The sequence below is a fragment of the Protopterus annectens genome, chromosome 1.part1 (genome assembly GCF_019279795.1).
Source record: "Protopterus annectens isolate FY-2018-M chromosome 1.part1, PAN1.0, whole genome shotgun sequence".
Classification (NCBI taxonomy): domain Eukaryota; kingdom Metazoa; phylum Chordata; order Ceratodontiformes; family Protopteridae; genus Protopterus; species Protopterus annectens.
This window is the reverse complement of record NC_056726.1, coordinates 1471128616-1471143804: the sequence shown is the minus strand read 5'-3', so window position 1 is coordinate 1471143804 and position 15189 is coordinate 1471128616.

Here is a 15189-nt window from a genome sequence, read left to right as displayed (position 1 = left end):
AAAGGTGTTAGATTGGTTGAGCAGGAAAACCTGACAATTGTTTCATGGTTATCAAATGATTTATAAAAATCAGTGTATACCAAGATTTTATATTCCCCATTAAGAAGAAACTATTGGTCTCCCTAAAACTAATTATATGTACAGATCTGCAGTCGTAAGACTGCATACATATCTGCTGACCTCACAAGAGCCAAACATAGTGAACGTTTTAAAACATGAGGAGAATAAGTCTAAAATGATTTTCCTATTTAGTTTTGCAGAAGCATATTGGTGTCACATGGTAATGCAAATCAAATCAGAAGTAGATAAAAATCAGGCAGCAACTGAATGTGCTAAAAAACAAAAGAAAGAATATAAAGAGAAGGATCAGCTGAGATGGCAAGAAATGTGGAAAATGCATGCATATAGTTGCAAGTATAGAAAACTCTTGGAACTACCTCATGTTGATCAGGATCAAATGCAGGAATGGTTAAGGTGAGGTGAATTTAACCTAAAAGATGAAAGGTTAATATTGGTGGCCCAAAATAGTGGACTATATACACATTCATTTACAAAGTTCATTGAATATGTTGACGAAACAGACAAATGTAGGTTTTGTAAATCAGAACTGAAAATAGTTGCACATTTTGTTACTGGTTGTGATATACTAAGGACTGTATACTGAAAGGTATAAATGTGGCAAGACTGTTGCACTAGGCATTGGGCAAACATTATGATACTGAAGTAGCTGAAAAACACTGGAAACATGAACCACAAGGCATTACAGAAAATAATGAAGTTTGGATCACACGGGGTTGCCCGTTACTAACAATTCAAAAAAAATAGATGCGAGAAAACCAGATATATAATAGTCCATGAAAAGAAGAAAAAAGTAGTACTGGTCATTGAAATTGCTACACCTATTGATTTCAGTGTCTTAAGTACAGAGAGACACAAACTCATAAAATATCAGGATTTGCAGGCAGAATGAAGCAATGTGGAAGAAGGATACCCAGGCAGTTCCTACAGAAGTAGGAGGAGCAGGTCTTATAAAAAAGAATTTACAATAGTACTTAGATATGTTATCAATACATGTAACTCCATATGAATTGCAGAAGGAGTCATTACTGTGCACATTGCAGGTGCTGCAAAGAGCACTTCTGGTTGACAGCAAAGACTGAAAGAATACAAATTTCATGAACTTTAATAATACTTTGACTTAAGAATGGGGTCCATTCCTGTCATGGTATGAGAAACGCAAAAGACTTGAAGAAATTAAAAAAAGAGAGAAACCTGGTTAGTCTGAATTTGGTAAAGGAATTTAATTATATATGAATCTTCAGCTGTCTCTTGGGCATTTTAATGTGCTACTCAACTCTTCACTTAAGTCAGAATGTCTCTTTGTACTGATTACTAACTGCACTGTGTCGATTGCCTGCATTCCACACTAGTTTTCAGAAATACCATATATTGTCTGCATTTCATGCAAAGAAAATGTTTCTGTTTTTGTTTGAGTGTTTTAAAATGTGAACTTTTTTCCCTAGACTTCAGCTGTACATAACTGGTTTACAAAATAAAGAAACAACAGACAGACAAAGAGAAAAAACAAATGCAAATTTGGTGGCAGTTGTGGGGCGGCCACAGTGGTGCAGCAGTTAGCATTGCCACCTCACAGCAAGAGGTTCTCCGGTTCGATCCTCGGCTGGGGTGCCTTCTGTGTGGAGTTTGCATGTCCTCCCTGTGGTTGCGTGGGTTTCCTCCGGGTGCTCCGGTTTCCTCCCACATCCCAAAGACATGCTGTAGGTGGATTGGACACTCTACATTGGCCCTAGGTGTGAGTGCATGCGTGTGTGTGCCTTCTGTGGAAGGTTGGGCACCAGGCTGGCAACTTGACACCGTAAAAACTCCACTGCCAATCATGAGCTGACAGGTGATCTGCTGTGGTGACCCCTAACCAGGAAAAGCTGAAAGAAGAAGAAGAAGGTGGCAGTTGTAATTTGATGCAGCATTGTATAGAGCAATTAGGTGTGCATTGCTAAACAGAAATGTGTTTAAATCGTGTTGGACTTCACATACATTTTCCATGACCCTGACTTAGTCACTCAAATTCTTTGTGTTCCAAGGGGGCTCCTTAAAAATGGACCTCATATTTCATTACACTGATATATTTACCATGTCTTAGTCAACCAAATGTCAATCACATAAGAGCTTACATGCCTTTTGTCCGTCTAAGAATGTATACTGCTTCAATAATACAATGCTCGTGTACCGTTTTACATTACAAGTTTGCTGCCAGGAATAAATCTTTTAATTTTTCTAGAATACAGCTGCTAGGTCAGCTTTTCATGAATCAGTTGTGCAGTAGTATGCATGTAACATGCTCTTAAGTTATTTGCACATCGCTTTGCCTCTGGCCTAGATTATGGCATAAGACATTTTTTGTCAGGTCAGATTAGTCATGCACCTGGTTTGCACATTAAATGTATAACTAAGTATAACTTCAATTATCCAGGTCTCAAGGAATGATTTTTTTTGTCCTCTATTCTTTCTCTTTTACAGCCACCTCATTCTTTGTCTGAGCTGTCTGGCCTGCATATACCTTGTCATTCATCATATACACATCAGCGACCTTATGCCTCGATCATTTTCCTGTCAAAATTTACAATGGGGCTGCATTTCAATAGAATAATAAAATGAAATATTATCCAAAAGGCAGAAACTTGAAAGTGCAATTCATGGTAATACAACTAGATTGCCCAGTACTGTATGAATTATTCAGTGAAACTAGCTCTCAGTTTGTGTGTGAGTCAGTTAAGAGTAAAACTAAGCAAGAAGGTTTGATATAAGGATGAGCAGTTCTGAATCTGTCAGAATGGGATGTGAAATCGTCACTCCCTTCAAGATAAACTCAAAATTCTGGTTTCTATTTAAGGTTAACTGCTGTAGAACTGCCCATTTAGGCTACATTAACACAAACTTAACATTTAACCCATAGAGCTGTGTACTTCCTCCATATAGCAAGCCAATGGAAAAAAAAAACAGCAGTAATATTAACTGACACCAGACTGTAGACATTTATAATATTGTACAATTCCAAAATTTGTATACATGAAAATATCTTTTTTCTGTGGTTTGACATTTCCTTTCCATTTCTCTTGACGTGTCGCATACTATAAGAGCTGACAGCAACAAGCCAAGTGGCCTACATTTGGATAATACATATTCAGCATGTTTCATTAAACAGACCTAAAAATAAACTTCAATTATAACACTGCTTACAATTTTCTAGTCTTAGATTCTATGCACTCCAGAAATGGAACTGCTAGAAGGAGAATTATAAAGAAGCCTTGTTTATAAAAAGGATTTATGTGTTTCCAAAAGATTAGTACATTCTTAAATAGCAGCATTTTCTGAAGACTGTTGTCATGCATTTTATAGTACAGATGTGTCTGAACCTACAAGTTTAAGGTTCTAGTTCCAGAGGGGCAGTGGGATCTACCCTTAGAGTTATGAGCAGTTTGGGTGCTGGGTAAGTGCTTGCTGTGCTAATAATGATCAATTGCATATAGTTCTGTAGATGAGTAGTTTGAATGGACATTTGTCGGACTATACTTCATGTTTATATCCTGCAAGGATAAAAAAAAATAAAGGCATTATTCATTTTTATTTATTTAACATTTGTTTACCAGAATGTCTGACTTGGAATGAACCAACTTTCAGCAGAAGCCTGGGGATAAACACTCCAGATGCATGTCTTTGTAATGTTGGAGAAAACTGCAAAACCTAGAGGAAACCCACACAAATACAAGGAGGACATGCAGACTCTGCACAAAAGGATCACCAGGCGAGAATCGAAGCAGAGAACTTCTTGCTGTGAGTTGACAATGTTAATCGCTGCACCAAAGCACCATCCTGTTAGCTATCCCTTTATATTCCTTAAAATGATGTGTGACTGAAATACTGACTGCCTTATACACACTGAAGTGGCTAGTCTACAAGCCACTGAGTTTCTGTTCTCTGACTGTCAGGTGCCCAAGACACAAGATGCTGGGGGACACGTAGCCAAATGCTGTTTTCCATATAAAATCACTGCTGGTGTGATTTCTCAATATGTACCAGCAGGGATTCCTTTCTTTTTGGAGCTTTTTCCCATCTTGAAATTAGTACAACCACAGACCTGGTATATTTAAGTTTGGTGGATGTGGGGGTTTGGCCATCTGCAAAAAATACTTATTTTTATAGATTCTAGTCCTATTATATTTCAGGCATTAGTTTTCATTTTTTGGCAAGATCAACATTTGGACTTTTATGTTTCAGTAGTAAAAGCCATTTAAACCTCCACTGGACGTCCACTTGTAAGTGATCTATAGTCTATCTCCCTTCATTCGGCACCCTGACTCTGCTGCTACTACAACTTAGCAGCTTTCAAATGCCTCTCCCCCACCATGGATTATTTCTACATAACTACTCTTAATTGTGCTTTCTGATGTAACACACTTGGTTTAGCATAACTGTCATGTGTTCCCATATTGTGGCTACAGTTACTTTTCTTTATTTTTTAATGATAGAGCCAATGTGTGCTCCCTTGTCATTAAACTACACTACATGAGTCTTGGTGACCTTATTTTAGGGTGGATTTACTCTGGGACACTTGTCTGGTCCCAAACTGCATTATGTCATTAGCAGTATATTTCCCACCTCTTTTAGTAGCTGATAGAATAAGCTTTTAAAACCCACCATTCACATTACCATAGTTTCTTACATTCTACTGCACCATAACTGGTGGGAGTCTCAGTACTGTGCATGTGCAGACTGACCAACGTCTACTAGTTTTGTGTCTGCAGCCTGCTTCATCTTATCTGTACTGCCCCCAATTCCTAGCCACCCTCCCCTTCTCAAGTTTTACAGAGTCACTTCAACACCCAATTTCCTGAGCTCATTCCTCTTCCTGTTAAAGATATAGTCGAATTCACAAGGCTAATTACTTCAACAGCTACTTCTGTAAACCACATTAACACACCTCAATCTCAAACTTATTATAACACTGACATAACCCTAATACTCAGCTCTTCTTTTTCTACCCCACCATTCCTTTTCATTGGATGTACTCCTTACATTACCATTATCAATAATACTTATCCACGACATGTCAATACAGCAGTAGGCTTCCCACTATCAAAAGTCTGCCCACTTAAAATCTCATCTAACATCTGAAAAATGTCTGCAATCTCACAAAGTTTACCTTTATCACATACTACTTTCAGTCACTGTATTGTATCCACAGCCCACCTCCATCTGATTCTTCCACCTATTAACCAATAATGTACAAGTACTCCCCAAGAAATGCCAGTAACCCCATCTCCCTATTGACATTATATGTGCTCCCTGTCTCTAACCAATCACTCTCTTAGCCAATCACTTTCTTGCCAATCATTCCTGTAGCCAATCACTCCTTTAACAAATCCATCCCCCCACTTTACCCACTTCCTCTTTTGAAATCCTCACCTACAGTACTTTTACCTCCTAACCTATGCATCTTATTGTGCACATGATGTAAGCCATTTCAATGCCTCCTTTGCACAGACAACAAAAAGAAGATGGACTAACATAGATCTACTGAATACATTTACATCGAATGCCATTCAGTGGAAAAAATAGCTGAAAAGAATACTCCATGATCTCAAAACTAAGCTTTTTTGAAAGGGTCTGTGATGATATGGGCTAGCGTCAGCATAACCAGCTGGAGTTCTGTACATCCTTTGAATATCAAACTAATTTATAAAAGATGCTTGTGTTACAAATGTATTAGAACTGCATGGCATTCGAAAATCAAAATGTGTTTGTAAAGTTGCTAGTGTTACAAAATGTATCAACAGTGGGTTCTGCTGGACAGAGAAGGAATATAAGTGTGAGACTATATGTATATATGTTTGCAAAGGACACTGGGAAGAGAAGAGGTTAAACAGCTAGCTTACTTCTTACTTTAAGAAAAATACTGTTAATTGGAACACCTGTTGGGCCATGAAAGTGCTATCTCACAGCTTTGAATAGGACCGGAGATGGCATGTCTGGAAGAAGCCTTTTTTCATTAGCTCAGTAAAAAGAGGGGAAGCCCCAGGCACTGCCATAAACATTATCAAAACTTCAGATATGCCTCTTATCATATGTATGCTAACATCCTGTCTCAAGATTCAAAGGGGAATTGGGTGAGATCCTAGAGTCAGGTGACCAGATGAGGTCATTCTGTCAGCCGTCTTGGAAATTTTAGATATTACAAAGAGAAATCTCTCAGTATTGAGTATTATATCTTGGGCCTGACAACACGAAGGACTATTCACCACATCATCTGCCTTGCTCTATTAAGTAAACAGGGAATAATAATTTTCCTAGATTCAGTCAGGAAAACATAGTGAAGCTTAGTTTAGATATTGTTTTTCTTTATTTGTCTGAGTCTGTCCATCAATGTTATTTTCAATATTTCCTGTGATTTGAACTCTGCGATTTACTGTAAATATAAATTCAGTATTTTCACATTCTTTTATTATTTAGTATTAAATATATTTAAAACTTTTAATGTGGTTGGTCCTTTTAGAAAGGATTTAACCTTTAAGAGTCCTTATATTTATTTGGTGACACTATGCAGGCCACTCCTGAAGGCCTAGCTGTGGTGGTCAACTTCTACCATTTGTATTAGTATTAATATTACACAGTATAATTGGACACCCGTTGTTAAGGCCCTTAGAATAGCTGATTGTGGAGTGTCTGGTGGCAGTAATAACTACCTTATACTCTGGACAGAAGGGGCACAGCAGGTAAATTTGTGCCATCCTTTCCCAGGTGTGTATGTGTATGTAAAATCAAGTATGTGTGTGTGTGTGTGTGTGTGTGTGTGTGTGTGTGTGTGTGTGTGTGTGTGTGTGTGTGTGTGTGTGTGTGTGTGTGTGTGTGTGTGTGTGTGTGTGTGTGTGTGTGTGTGTGTGTGTGTGTGTGTGTGTGTGTGTGTGTCAGCTACTTGGAGCAGGGACATGAAGCACTGGTTTCACAGAGACAGGGCTGGAGGACTTGGCTTGGACAATCAGCTGAGGAATTAAACCTGTAGCTGTGCTAGTGGGGAGCCTTACTGGGGCCCTGGAGGGAGACAGATATAAAGAAACTCAGACCCTGGGCTGACTGAATTCCCTGTGTGCTCTTAAGGGAAATTGTACTTGGCATAAAGGAGCTGCATCTAGAAATGCTGTGTGCATGTATTTCTCTGAAAGTGAATGTTCTCCATGGATGTCACTGATGCAGATTGGGTCTCCTTGATCACTGGCCCAGACAGAGGTCATCACAGGGTCAAACCACTATGCACCCACCAAGTGGGGGGAGACCAACCACTCCTAAATTTACATATGCCAACTCCAGGATCATGTAACAGCGGGGAAAAGTGCAACCTCATTTTACAGATTTTAGCTATTTTTTCTACCGCGTGGCATCCCAAGTGAATGCACTCAGTAGATTAACAGGCTCACAACAAGACACGCCATCCATGTCACATCATATTTAACCCATTTGCTTCTCATTTCCAGGAATGATATTCCTCACCTTTCTCCTTGGAGTATTTATTTTCAGTAATTTTTTCACACTACCCACCTATTCTGCATGTTCTAATCACTCATCCGAGCTTAAGCTACAATGGAACCCCTTTAAACTCTCCTGCACACAGTATGTGTCCATTACAATCATGTGTGAATGCTTAAACATGTCTGAGTATCCATTGCTAAGCCTCACTTATCTTTACTCTTAACACTTCCCTCACCTTGTCTAATTTGTCAGTCATGAAAACACCTACTCAGTCTCACCCACTTACCACCTTCCTCATATTTACCATACATTCCACCCCCCCCTCTTTTAAGTATCTTTGTCCTTTAGAGCTGTACTCAATCTAATCTGGATACCCTCTCCTGTGCCAAATCACTTATTTGTCTCACATATTCACCAAACTGTTTCATGCTTAAAAAAGCTATGCTTAATATAAGAGTATTATTTACTTATTTTATTTATTTGCAGTGCACAGAGAGCTGTGAATTTGCTCCAAAATTGGCAAAAAAGACAAACCTATAAATCACTAATGCAACACAAGACCTGACTGTAACAACACTTTCTAAGCCCTGTTATGGTCAGGTCTCATGCAAGGGACATTCCTTATTCTCAAATGTCTCTGAATATCTTGCATCTAATTTTTGTTCTATCTCTGGAACTTTACTGATATCATCTGAAAGTAATGTATTTAACTAAATCAAATCAATATTTAGAAACTATCCCTGACTTTTCTGTTTTCAGAAATCCCTCCACAAGAATTCTTAAACAAATGCTATATGTGCAATATCATTTGCAAAGTGCATTACTGGTTTTCAAAGCCAGTAAAATATTTTGCTGTTTTTTGTTCCTCTAACAGGTCATATATGGAGTATATAAAACGCCATTGCTACAAAGAATTATGACTGGGTCTCACCATTCCTAACCAGTTGTTATGTTCTCTTGACAGAGATGCTCGAGGTAAATTTCTTGGCATTCATGTCTTGAACACATAATAATATAGTTGCAATCACAGACCCAGATCATAATATTCTATATTCTTTGTTGACTACGTTTTCCCATTAAGCTAGTGACTTTTCATGGGACACCTGAGGTGTTTTTTAGTACTTGATGAAATTTGTAAACAAAACTGGTGTAGTGATACTACAAACCAACCATGAATAAAAATAAAAATATATTATTGCAGCAGCCAATAATTCTGGATTCCACTGACTCCATAAAAAATAAAACCAAACACTTTATTATAAACAAAATTATAAACGAAATAAAGATTAAGCACTTTTGTCCAATAATTACATGGACTTCCTCAGAATCTGAAACTAAACAAGGGGAGGAGATAAGCATGAATTATTGGCTGCTGCAATACTATTTTTTTATTTATTTTTATTATTAGATGAACTTTGGCCAGGGTATCTGGGAACATCTCTTGCTCTTTTTCACAGCTTTCATTTAATTTTTTACATCTACCTGAACTACCAGTAACTCATGCAGATGCAGCCTTGGTTTAACATCTCATCTGAAGATCGATACAGTCAGGAGTGCAGCACCCCCTTCTGCTATACTGGTAAGGGAAAAGAACCCACAACCTTCTGCACCAAAGGCAAGTGTGATATCTGTTGTAGCACTGACACTGCAAGTGTAACGACTTTCTATGGGGCAATGGAACATACGCAATCTAACAGTGACCCATCGGTAATGATGACCTTCATTCTTGGTTTATCACACTCTGCAGTGACTCCGTGATTTAGCTCCATACATATCTATACAACCTCTTCCTGACCAACAGTTTTATGCCACCACAATGAAAAACACAATTAGGTCCAATCCCAAATCCTCACAACCATCTCCGTTCTTCCAACCCTTAGCAAAACGTTTGAAAAGCTAATTTACAACCAGCTCATTGAATACCATCACACTCATGTGATACTGTCACCCAACAGCATGGTTTCTGGTCAGACAGAAGTACTTTGATTGCTTTTTACACCCTCATTAGTGACAGAGTCTGAAACATGAATTGAGATAATTGTATATTATTGCTATTCAGTCTGACAAATGCTTTTGTTAGCATTGACCACATCTTATAACATTCACTGCAGTCAGTAGGGATCAGCTCTCAAGCAATACATTGGTTTAAGGTATCCCATTCAGACATTTTAAATTTCAACTAGGGTCTACCAGACCCTCCCCTCTCAGATGGCCCACAGAGATGTATATTATATTTATATCGTTCTTTTTATTCTTCAATAAACTTAGAGCAGACTTCCCCTATGTCCAGATCATTCTAGATGTGGATGACATGGTCATCTGCCCCACTCCCGTTTTCCTCTCCCACATAACTCATACCTTTTTCTGTCCTTTACCTTCTTTCCTTATCCCTTCTTTTGCTTTCTTGTCTCTCATAACTCTCTTCTATCCCTCCTGGCCCATGTTCACCACATTTTCTCTTACACCATATCCAACATTCTTACCTCTGATATCTTACACCATATCCAACATTCTTACCTCTGATATCTTACACCATATCCAACATTCTTACCTTTGATATCTTACACAATATCCAACATTCTTACCTCTGATATCTTACACCATATCTAACATTCTTACCTCTGATATCTTACACCATATCCAACATTCTTACCTCTGATATCTTACACCATATCCAACATTCTTACCTCTGATATCTTACACCATATCCAACATTCTTACCTCTGATATCTTACACCATATCTAACATTCTTACCTCTGATATCTTACACCATATCCAACATTCTTACCTCTGATATCTTACACCATATCCAACATTCTTACCTCTGATATCTTACACCATATCCAGCAATCTTAGATCTGATATATCCATTCTTTGTACTTCTTCCTGTGTTTTAAGTATCAGTTTTGTAAACATTGTCTGTGCACTACAGAGGGCTTAAGACCATGTTGCTACATTTTCTGTAAATAAGGCTTTGTCTTACCTTTGTCCTCACTCTGTCTTCATTCTAGAAATTAATATTGGTTAAAGTACCCATAACATCATTTGAACATTGTCTAAATGTGACCAAGAACTTTATTAGACAATTTTTTTCTGCTGCTGTCTTCAAAATAGATAAGTATATCTCAATATTTCTGAGCTACCCTTTTATCTAAGTAATAAAGAAAAAACAACGTAAGAACTAAGAACTACTGACCATTATTTCTCATTTCTCCATTTTCTTCCTTTACAAATTTACTTTGTTCACTGTTTTGTGCATCTTTGTGACATCTCTAGAGATGATGACACTATGATATGCCTCTGTTAATTAATACCTCTTTGAGTTTGCTAAGCTCTTCTGCATTTTCTTTCATTCACACTTTACCACTCACCCTATGATTCTATTTCATTGACACTTTGTTACCACTCACCCTATGATTCTATTTCATTGGCACTTTGTTACCACTCACCCTATGATTCTATTTCATTGACACTTTGTTACCACTCACCCTATAATTCTATTTCATTGACACTTTGTTACCACTCACCCTATGACCTACAGCAGGTTGATTAGACTGCCTGGTATATGTCTAAATGCTTTCAGTTTCATTCTCTCTCCCCGTGTGCTTTTAATTGTATATTAAAACTAGGAAAGAGACCACAGCTGTCTCTCCCAGGAGTCACAAATAATTTTTAAGTCTCCCTTTACACCCTGGTGTTGCTGTGTTCTTAAACTCATAGGTTCATAGGTAGGTACTAGGCTATCAGCCCAAGGGCCTAAGTAAGCTTAGCCAACAAGGTTCCCTGGCTTACACCACCCAAGAAAGTTATTTTCCTGTGCCCCTGTCGAGCAGACCCACAGAAGTGATCCCCGGGGTGTATTTCCTATTTCCCATCCATTCATTAAGATTTTCCTTGAAGAGTGCTAATGAGGAACTTTGCTTAACATAGATGGGTGCTTGTTCCAGAGTATAGAAAGTCTCTGGGACAGGAATCTATCCCTCCAGCATGTCCTGTTTATTGTGGTGACAAGGTTTAGGTCCCTAGAGCATGTAGCTAGGAGGGATTGGGATTGCTTTAGGTGTAGCATGTCCAACAGCTCTGGGTGTAACATAGCTTTATATGTTAGGCAGAGTTCACCTCGGAGTAGGCGATATGCTACAGAGTAAAGCTGGAGTTTTTTGAGACGGTCAGTGTAAGGCATCTGTTTGAGGCCAGTAATCATCTTTGTGAGGTACTTCTGTGGCCTTTGCAGCTGCTGCAGATGTCTTGTGAGGTACATTCAAAAAGGGGCATTGTACTCTATAGTGGGTCTAATGAGCGTCGAGTAGAGGGGAACAATGACCTCTTTTTTCCTGGATGAGAACCCTTTTGTGATGAGGTATGCCACGTAGAAGGATTTCCTGACTACTGTGGTGATGTGATTATCAAAGGAGAGATTAGTGTCCACCTGGGTCCCAAGGTCTCTTATCACACATTCAGTATTAAGTAGACTGCCGCCTATGTGGCAGTTCATGGGTACTGAGTTTTTATCAAAGGGGATGACAATGCACTTTTTAGCATTGAGCTTGAGGCCATGGCTCTGACACCAGGCATCTGACTCAGTGAGGCCCTTCTGTAGGATGTTCACATCATTTGAGGACTCTACTATGGCTCCTAGTTTGCAGTTATCTGTGAACTTCATTAGACAAAGGCCTTCTGTGTTAGCCTTTACTTCAGAGAAGTAGATACAAAACAGGAGAGGTCCAGGACTGAACCCTGTGGTACTCCACTTTTCACTGGTTTGAAGTCAGATTTGGTATCTGCAACTTTTACAGTGTGGGTTCTGTCAGTGAGCCAGTTGGCAACTCATCTTGTGATGTGGGGATTTATACCTAGTTTAGTGAGTTTAGCTATAATTCCAGAATGGGGGATGGTGTTTAAAGCCTTGGCGAGGTCAAGATAGGCTGTGTGAAACACCTTACCCTCGTCTATGGCTTTGGTGACTGCCTCAAAGAAGTCAATCAGGTTCAGGAGGCATGATCTGCCTTTCACAAACCCGAACTGGGTGGGGTCCAGAGTTTGGAGGTTATCAATGTCTTTGTTTATGAGTTCCATTATGATACGTTCCATGGCCTTACAGACCAGGCTTGTCAGGCTAATAGGGCGATAGTTCCCAGGATCAGTGGTGGCTCCCTCTTTGTGGAGTGGGCTAACTGTTGCTGTGCACCATTCAGTAGGCACAAAGCCTGACGTGAGGCTATGATTGAACTCAACTGTCTTTCTAGTTGCCTGCCCTTATGTTAATTTGACCACATCTCCTTCCCTCTCCCCTTTTATTGGCTGTTGTAAGTTCAAAATTATAATTTGGTTAAATCACTCCCCTTAAACTATTTAATTTTATTCGCCATCTCACTGTATCCCTTAGAACCAGAATACAAAGTGCCCACCCCCTTTCAATCTATCTTGCTCTTTTAAAATTAGTGACTCTCACTTAGACAGCTAAAGCTTTCATATCTAACTGCTTAGTGCACACTGCAGTGCTTAGGATATTAAGCCATTTTTTTTCATCTTACCTTTAAACATCTATTGCAATCTAGCTTTCAGTCTATCTTGCTTTTTTAAAATTAGTGGCTCTCACTTAGCTAAAGCTTTTGTATCTAACTGCTTAGTGCACACTGCAGTGCTTAGGATATTAAGCCATTTTTTTTTCATTTTACCTTTAAACATCTATTGGAAGACAACCAATTATTGGAGACCCCCCATTCTGCCTCTCAGCAGTCTTCTTGGAATTACTGCTTCTGTTTTCTCACAGGGACATTACTTCCTGGAGACTGATAATCACCAGAAAGCCTAATATCTGCTTCATAGGTGAGAGCTTGGAATTTGTGCTTATATTATGCCCCTGGTGAGAGAAGGAGCCAAGTGCATTCATTCCTGACTGTTTCTTGTTGGGCAGTGAGGGTCTGTGTTTGATGTTCCTGACTAGTCTGGATGCAATTCAAGGTATCTACCAGGAAAAGCTTACAAGACTACAGACCTGTGCGTCATCTGGGACAAGACTGTGGATCACCAAACAGGCTGTTCCCTGCATCTCAACTTTGGATTGGTGCTAATGTTTTGCTTCTGATGAGAGAAGAAACAGAGCAGTATTGTATCTCAGCAAAGTGAAATTGTAGTGAGACCAGCACTAGTAGTAGCCAAGAGATAGCCATTCATGTGACTCCCCTCTTTTCATCATTCTTGACAAGGTAATTTGTTGTTTTCAGTAAGTACTGCTTGATTTGTTTCTAACTTCAGAATATCTGCCTAAATACTTAAATCCCTTATATTTTCAGGGTCTACTTATTAGTTTCCCTTTAAGTATTTGGCAGTGGCCTGTATAGACACAGACACCTTGAGTGACATTTTTCCTGTAAAAGCATGATTGAAATTTCACTAGTACCTAGTTGCCCACAGGACTAGTTTGCAGTGACAAGCACTGCCCCAGAGTTGCAAACTGGATACTCCTGACATCAACTTTATATTTTCACTCCAACTGTCTAATCAATAAAAAAGTGTCCGTTGCCATGGATTTGAACTTTCCCACTATCTTTGTTACCAGCTTGGTGGATATGGGCCAATGTAGAACATGACTCATGTTTACTGACAGCCAGATAATTCTCAAGCAAGATATGGTATGTAAGAGATATATTTATACAATTGGAGGCAAAGCTCTCACATAAAAGTACTCCTAATGTCAATAAGGTTGTCAGTAGTACACATGCTGCACCCATCACACATAATTCAAAGCAGACATATCAATCCACATATGCTGAGGCACTTACATGTAACCTTCCTAAACCACAAAAACCTCCTAGACAAAGTACATGTAACAAATACCCTCAGCAGCTCCAAATGCAGTCCTTGAAAACAACTTCCATATCAACACATAGAGCTACATCTCATGGAGCCTCTACTTCTAGGCCCATAAGGCAAGCCACCATATAATCCAACATTCTGGCCATTAGAGACTCCATCGTGAGACACACTGATGTTCCTCTCACCAGGATGAGTAAGGAGAAAGTCACAGTCAGTTGTTTATCATGGTCTAGGATCTACCACATTATGCACACACTCAGGTCATTGGACCACAAGTACCAGTATGACTGAGTCACAGTCCATGTGGGTATAAATGACCTGAGATGTACCTCTATAGACTATATGAAAAGAGACATCATGGAGCTCTCAGAATGTGTGTCCCAGGCTGGTATGAGTCTAGCATTCAGCAGCATTTTATCTTTTCCAAGGATGATTCCTCAATATAAACAAAAGATGAATGACTTTAGTAGTTGGCTTAGTTTCTGGTGTCATTCTAAGGGGGTGCGATATTTGCCAGCATGGAAGGAGATAGTCAACAGACCCCGCTGCTTTGCCAGGAATGGTCTGCACCTCTGCCCTCTAGACTTTGGAATATTAGCTAAAATATTGTCTTCTCCACAGTGCCTTTTTTGGCAATGCCAAACTGAAAGTACTGCAGACATAGCAAATCAAAACCAAGAAAATCTAAAGGTATTACTGCTCAATGCTAGGAGTCTAATCAAAAAACTCCAGTCCCTAGAAGCTGTCTTCACCCTAGAGAATGCTGATGCCTGTGTAATCACTGAGACATGGTTTAAGACTGTGAGAGCCAACTGACAATGCAAGGT